General features: G+C 40.3%; 1 pseudogene; it reads left to right on the top strand.

Annotated features, from left to right (window-relative positions):
* Positions 1 to 622: 622 nt before the first annotated feature.
* Positions 623 to 7,164, top strand: part of LOC120568927 — a 10,522-nt pseudogene continuing 3,980 nt past the window's right edge.

Here is a 7,164-nt window from a genome sequence, read left to right as displayed (position 1 = left end):
AAATTTTAAAAAGTATAAATAGTAGAAAAAAAGTTGAAGAAGTCCCATCATTAGCTGAAAGAGCTGAACATTTGAAAAGTTGAATGGTTTAAATAGCTGAAAGTATGCAGAAGTTACGGAGAGCCAAAAAACGTACGGAATAAAGTTAAAATTAAAACTAGAAAATGCATTTCCTGCAGAAAATGCGTGGGAATGCTGAACAGCTGAATTGCTAAAGCTAAACTGGTTGAATAGCTTAAATCTGTAAGAAGAAGTTGAAGTAGTCAAAATAGTTGAAAAAGCCGAAATCGTTTTAATTAAAGTATGAATTTCATTAAAAAGTTTAAACTTTATGCTAAACTGAACTGTTTGCTTTAAATGTTGAATAATGACAAAATGTGTAGAACATTGTGAGGTGTGAGTAGATTTTCTAACTGATAATGACTCACATATGCAGAAATATGAAACAAATTAATACTGTAATACTGTTAAAGATGAAAGTTGAAAAGGCTGAAAGAAGAAATATTTTTATTATTATCAGATATATACACTGCATAGAACGAAAAAGCATCAATCTAGCTGAGATGAGATGTGAAATATATTAGGGGAAAAAACTGGGGCTGAACAGGAAGAAAGAGAGGAAAGAGACAAGGAGAGAAAGAGAGAAGAAAGAAGAGGCGAGAGAGGAGAGAAGAGAAGAGAGAGGAGAGAAAGAGAATAAAGAGAGGAGAGAAAGAATAAAGAGGAGAGAGAGAGGAAAGAGGAAAGAGAGGAGAGAAAAAAAAGAGAGGAAAGATAGAAAAAAATTAGAAAGAGAGCAACTTTGACTAAAATTGACTAAAAAGGCTTAAAGTTTGACTGTCTGTGAAAGGGTTGTCATGGCTACTAAGTGTCTGTGACGTGTTTATAAAACATGCTTTGTGTATGTCTGTGTATGTATTTATGCATGTGTGTATTATCTGTGTGTGCTTATGTGTGTGTGTGTCTGTGTGTCTGTCTGTGTGTGTGTTTGTGTGTCTGTGTCTCTGTGTGTGTCTTTGTGTGTGGTGTGTGTAGGTGTGTGTCTGTCTGTGTGTGTGTGTGTGTGTCTGTGTGTGTGTATAGGTGTGTGTCTGTGTGTGTGTGTGTAGGTGTGTGTCTGTCTGTGTGTGTGTATCTGTGTGTGTCTGTCTGTCTGTGTGTGTGTGTGTGTGTATCTGTGTGTGTCTGTCTGTCTGTGTGTGTGTGTATCTGTGTGTGTGTCTGTGCGTGTGTGTGTATAGGTGTGTGTCTGTGTGTGTGTGTGTGTATAGGTGTGTGTCTTTGTGTGTGTGTCTACTAAACTGGATGAATAGCTTAAATACGTAAGAATAAGTTGAAGTAGCGGAGTGGTTGAAAAAAGTATAACAACATCCTACACTAGGACACATTGATTGATGTACCACAGCAGGATTCGAACCCTGGTCCTCCACACCAAAGTCCAGCAGCATAACCACTGGGCTATCTTTAGATGAGGCAAGCAGTGGTCCTTCGTTATTTATAAAGCATCCCTTTGATCATTAATCGCCACACCTAATGAGTGAGAGACAGTGTGAGAGAACCCTTCAAACAAGCCTTAATAAATCCACAACAGTAAATGCTATCGAAACAGCGACTTGACCGTTAGAGGCACACGGCCTTTGTGAACGTATCGGTATAAAATTTATATGGATAAACATAAAAATGTGGGCATGTCAGCGATTTAAAAAAGTGGTTCGTTCTGCTCTTCGCTGGAAAAATATGGACGCCTTTTATCATTGCTGCGGATTGAGAGAAATTTCTTGATCTCGTCATTTGGAAGCTCGCTGAGCCAAAAGTATGAGACGTATCACAAAACTGAGCAGATTTTCTGAAACTAGACAAACATACCTACGTTTTGATGTATAAATTGTGTATGACAAGTAGATATTGTGGGCGTGAGAGCAGTTTACAGACAAGGAACTAAGATAATTTTTTCGAAGCTTCACCCTCTAGCTGTGATGTCATCCACTCTAAGCAGCGCAATACACACCCTGTTTAATCGATAAAATTTCCTGAAATAATCACTAAACTTAAACAGCTTTTTCCACAAAAACTGTAAAAGATATCAAACTGAAAAGTAGACCCCGGATAGCTGAATATTTTGTGAACATTTTAAAGTTTGTTTTACGTCTGTAGGTGAAAGTATGAAGGAGTTGAAACTTTTGGGAGCAGAAGAAGATTTTAAGGGGTAGAAGCCTGCTCTCATTCACTTCAATGTAAAAAAAAGTGTTAAAAAAGCTTAAAATTTTAAAAAGTATAAATAGTAGAAAAAAAAGTTGAAGAAGTCCCATCATTAGCTGAAAGAGCTGAACATTTGAAAAGTTGAATGGTTTAAATAGCTGAAAGTATGCAGAAGTTACGGAGAGCCAAAAAACGTCACGGAATAAAGTTAAAATTAAAACTAGAAAAATGCATTTCCTGCAGAAAATGCGTGGGAATGCTGAAACAGCTGAATTGCTAAAGCTAAACTGGTTGAATAGCTTAAATCTGTAAGAAGAAGTTGAAGTAGTCAAAATAGTTGAAAAAGCGAAATCGTTTTAATTAAAGTATGAATTTCATTAAAAAGTTAAAACTTTATGCTAAACTGAACTGTTTGCTTTAAATGTTGAATAATGACAAAATGTGTAGAACATTGTGAGGTGTGAGTAGATTTTCTAACTGATAATGACTCACATATGCAGAAATATGAAACAAATTAATACTGTAATACTGTTAAAGATGAAAGTTGAAAAGGGCTGAAAGAAGAAATATTTTTATTATTATCAGATATATACACTGCATAGAACGAAAAAGCATCAATCTAGCTGAGATGAGATGTGAAATATATTAGGTGAAAAAAACTGGGGCTAAACAAGAAGAAAGAGAGGAAAGAGACAAGGAGAGAAAGAGAGAAGAAAGAAGAGCGGAGAGAGGAGAGAAGAGAAGAGAGAGGAGAGAAAGAGAATAAAGAGAGGAGAAAAAGAATAAAGAGGAGAGAGAGAGGAAAGAGGAAAGAGAGGAGAGAAAAAAAGAGAGGAAAGATAGAAAAAATTAGAAAGAGAGCAACTTTGACTAAAATTGACTAAAAAAGGCTTAAAGTTTGACTGTCTGTGAAAGGGTTGTCATGGCTACTAAGTGTCTGTGACGTGTTTATAAACATGCTTTGTGTATGTGTGTCTGTGTATGTCGTGATGTGTGTGTGTTGTGTGTGCTTGTGTAGTGTGTTTGTGTGTCTGTGTGTGTTTGTGTGTCTGTGCTCTGTGTGTGTCTTTGTGTGTGTGTGTGTGTGTAGGTGTGTCTGTCTGTGTGTGCTTGCGTGTGTGTGTATCTGTGTGTGCTTGCGTGTGTGTGTCTGTGTGTCTGTCTGTGTGTGTGTTTGTGTGTCTGTGTCTCTGTGTGTCTTTGTGTGTGTGTGTGTGTGTGTGTGTGTGTGTGTGTGTCTGTCTGTCTGTGTGTGTGTGTGTGTGTGTGTGTCTGTGCGTGTGTGTGTGTATAGGTGTGTGTCTGTGTGTGTGTGTGTAGGTGTGTGTCTGTGGGGGGGGGAGTCTGTCTGTGTGTGTATCTGTGTGTGTGTGTCTGTCTGTCTGTGTGTGTGTGTGTATCTGTGTGTGTCTGTCTGTCTGTGTGTGTGTATCTGTGTGTGTGTCTGTGCGTGTGTATAGGTGTGTCTGTGTTGTGTGCTGTGTGTGTGTATCTGTGTGTGCTTGCGTGTGTGTCTGTGTGTCTGTCTGTGTGTGTGTTTGTGTGTCTGTGTCTCTGTGTGTGTGTGTGTGTGTGTGTGTGTGTAGGTGTGTGTCTGTGTGTGTGTGTGTGTGTGTGTGTGTGTGTCTGTGTGTGTGTGTGTGTCTAGGTGTGTGTGTGTGTGTGTGTGTGTAGGTGTGTGTCTGTCTGTGTGTGTGTATCTGTGTGTGTCTGTCTGTCTGTCTGTGTGTGTGTGTGTATCTGTGTGTGTCTGTCTGTGTGTGTGTATCTGTGTGTGTGTCTGTGCGTGTGTGTGTGTATAGGTGTGTGTCTGTGTGTGTCTTTGTGTGTGTGTCTGCTAAACTGGATGAATAGCTTAAATACGTAAGAATAAGTTGAAGTAGCGAGAGTGGTTGAAAAAGTATAACAACATCCTACACTGGGACACATTGATTGATGTACCACAGCAGGATTCGAACCCTGGTCCTCCACACCAAAGTCCAGCAGCATAACCACTGGGCTATCTTTAGATGAGGCAAGCAATGGTCCTTCGTTATTTATAAAGCTCCCTTTGATCATTAATTACGCCACACCTAATGAGTGAGAGACAGTGTGAGAGAACCCTTCAAACAAGCCTTAATAAATCCACAACAGTAAATGCTATCGAAACAGCGACTTGACCGTTAGAGGCAAACGGCCTTTGTGAACGTGATCGGTATAAAATTTATATGGATAAACAATAAAAAGTGGGCATGTCAGCGATTTAAAAAAAGTGGTTCGTTCTGCTCTGGCTGGAAAATAATGGAGACTTTTTTATCGATTGAGCGGATGGACAGAAACATGATTCATCAGCCGCCGTCGCTGAGCGAGACGTATCACATAACTGAGCAGATTTTCTGAAACTAGACAAAAATACCTACGTTTTGATGTATAAATGTGTATGACAAGTAGATATTGTGGGGGTGAGAGCAGTTTACAGACAAGGAACTAAGATAATTTTTTCGAAGCTTCAACCTCTTAGCTGTGATGTCATCCTAATCGTAGCAAACGCAATACACACCCTGTTTAATCGATAAAATTCCTGAAATAATTACTAAACTTAAACAGATTTTTCCACAAAAACTGTAAAAGATATCAAAACACCTGAGCACAACCGAACAGCTCGAATATTTTGTGAACATTTTAAATTTTGAATCACGTCTGTAGGTGGAAGAATGTAGGAGGAGATACATTTTGGAGCAGAAGAAGATTCGTTAGTTGAAGGCTGCTCTCATTGACTTTAATGTTAAAAAAAAGTGTTAAAAAGCTTAAAATTTTAAAAAGTATAAATAGTAGAAAAAAAGTTGAAGAAGTCCCATCATTAGCGGAAAGAGCTGAACATTTGAAAAGTTGAATGGTTTAAATAGGTGAAAGTATGCAGAAGCTACGAGAGCCAAAACCAACGACGAATAACAAAATTGTGTAAAAAACTAGAAAATGCATTCCGCGAAAAATGCGGGAATGCTGAATAGCTGAATTGCTAAAGGCTAACTGGTTGAATAGCTGAAATCTGTAAGAAGAAGTTGAAATAGTGAGAATAGTTGAAAAAGTGGAAATCGTTAAAAAGTTAGCTTTAAAAGCTGAAAAATGACAAAATATGCAGAACATTGTGGAGTCTTTAGCTGAAGCTGAAGAATAGTTGAAAAAAGTGGAAATTGGTTCAATAAGTTAAAGAAAGTAAGAGAGGGAGGGAGGAGGGATGGAGGAGAGGAGAGAGAGAAAAAGAGAAAGAGACAGGAGAGGGAGGGAGAATGCGGATAGAGAGAAGGAGAGAGAGAGAAAAAAGAGAGAGAGACAAGAGAGATGGAGGGAGAAGGAGGGATGGAGAGAGGACAGGAGAGGGAGGGAGAAGGAGGGAGAGAGGAGGACAAGAGAGAAAAGAGAGAGAAACAGGGAGAGAAAGAAAAGACAAACAGAGAGATAGAGGGAGGGAGAGGTGGAGGAGAGAGAGAACTGTAAGAAGAAGTTGAAATAGTGGAAACTGCAAAAAAGTTGGTTAAAAGCTGAAAATGACAAAATATGTAGAACATTGTGAAGTCAGTGAAGCTGAAGAAAGTGAAAAAGTGGAAATTGGTCAATAAGAAAAAGAAAAAGAGGGAGGGAGGAGGGATGGAGAAAGAAAAAAGAGAGAAAAGAGAAAGAGACAGGAGAGAGGGAGGGAGAAGGGAGAGAAGGAGAGAGAGAGAAAAAGAAAGAGACAGGGAGAGGGAGGGAGAATGGATGGAGAGAGAAGGAGAGAGAGAAAAGAGAAAGAGAGAGACAGAGAGAGAGGAGGGAGAAGGAGGGATGGAGAGAGGACAGAGAGGAAAAGAGAGAGAAACAGGGAGAGAGAGAAAAAAAGACAAACAGAGAGAGAGAGAGAGAGAAGAAGAAGAAGAAAGAAAAAAAAAAAAAAGGGAGAGAGAAAAGAAGAAAGAGAGAGAGAAAGAAAAGAAGAGAAAGGAAAAGAAAGAAGGAGAAAGAGAAGAGAGGAAAAAGAGGAAAGAAGAAGAGAAGAGGGGAGAGAAGGAGAGAAAAAAGAGAAAGAGAAGGAGAGAGGAGGAGAGAGAAGGAGAGGAGAAGAGGAGGAGAAGGAGAGGACAGAGGAGGGAGGAAGGAGAGAGAGAAAGGAGAGGAGAGGAAAAGAGGAAAGAGAAGAGGAGGGAGGAAAGGAGAGAGAAGGAGAGAGAAGAGAGAGGAGGAAAGGAGGGAGGAGAGGACAGAGGAAAAAGAGGAAGAGAGAGAGAAAGAAGAGAGAAACAGAGGAGAGAGAAAGAAGAGAGAGAGAGAAAAGAGAGAGAGAGAGAGAGGAAGGAGAAGGAGGGAAGAGAGGAGAGGAGGAGAGGGAGAGAGAGAAAAGAGAAAGAGGAGGAGGAGGAGGAGAGAAAGAGGAAAGAGAGAAGAGGAGGGAGAGGATGGAGAGAGGAAGAGGAAGAGAAGAGAGGAGAGAGAGGAAGAGAGAAAAGAGAAGGAGGAGGGAGAAAGGAGAAGGAGAGAGAGAAGAGGGAGAGGAGGGATGGAGAGGAGAAAGAGGAAAGAGAGGAGAGAAGGAGAGAGAGAAAAGAGAAAGAGAGGGAGAGAAAAGAGAGAGAAGGAGAGAGGAGGAAGGAGAGAGGAGAGAAATAGAGGAAAAGAAAGAAAGAGAAACAGAGAAGAGGAGGAAGGAGGAGGAGAGAGAAAGAGAGAGAGAGAGAAGGGAGAAAGGATGGAGAGAGAAGGGAGAGGAGAGGAAGAAGAGAGAGGAAGAGAGAGAAGAAGAGGAGGGAGGAAGGAGAGAGAGAGGAAAGAGACAGGGAAGGAGAAAGGAGGAGAGAGGAGAGAGAGGGAGGATGAGAGAGGGAGGAAGGAAGGAGAGAGAAGGAGAGAAAGAGAGAGAAGGAGGAGGAGGAAGGAGAAAGAGAGAGGGAGGAAGGAGGGATGGAGAGGAGAGAAGGAAAGAGATAGGAGGAATGGAATGGAATATAATAA

This window comes from Perca fluviatilis, chromosome 11 (genome assembly GCF_010015445.1).
Source record: "Perca fluviatilis chromosome 11, GENO_Pfluv_1.0, whole genome shotgun sequence".
NCBI lineage: Eukaryota > Metazoa > Chordata > Actinopteri > Perciformes > Percidae > Perca > Perca fluviatilis.
Note: the sequence above shows the minus strand (reverse complement) of the source record. Positions and strands in the feature narration are given on the sequence as shown.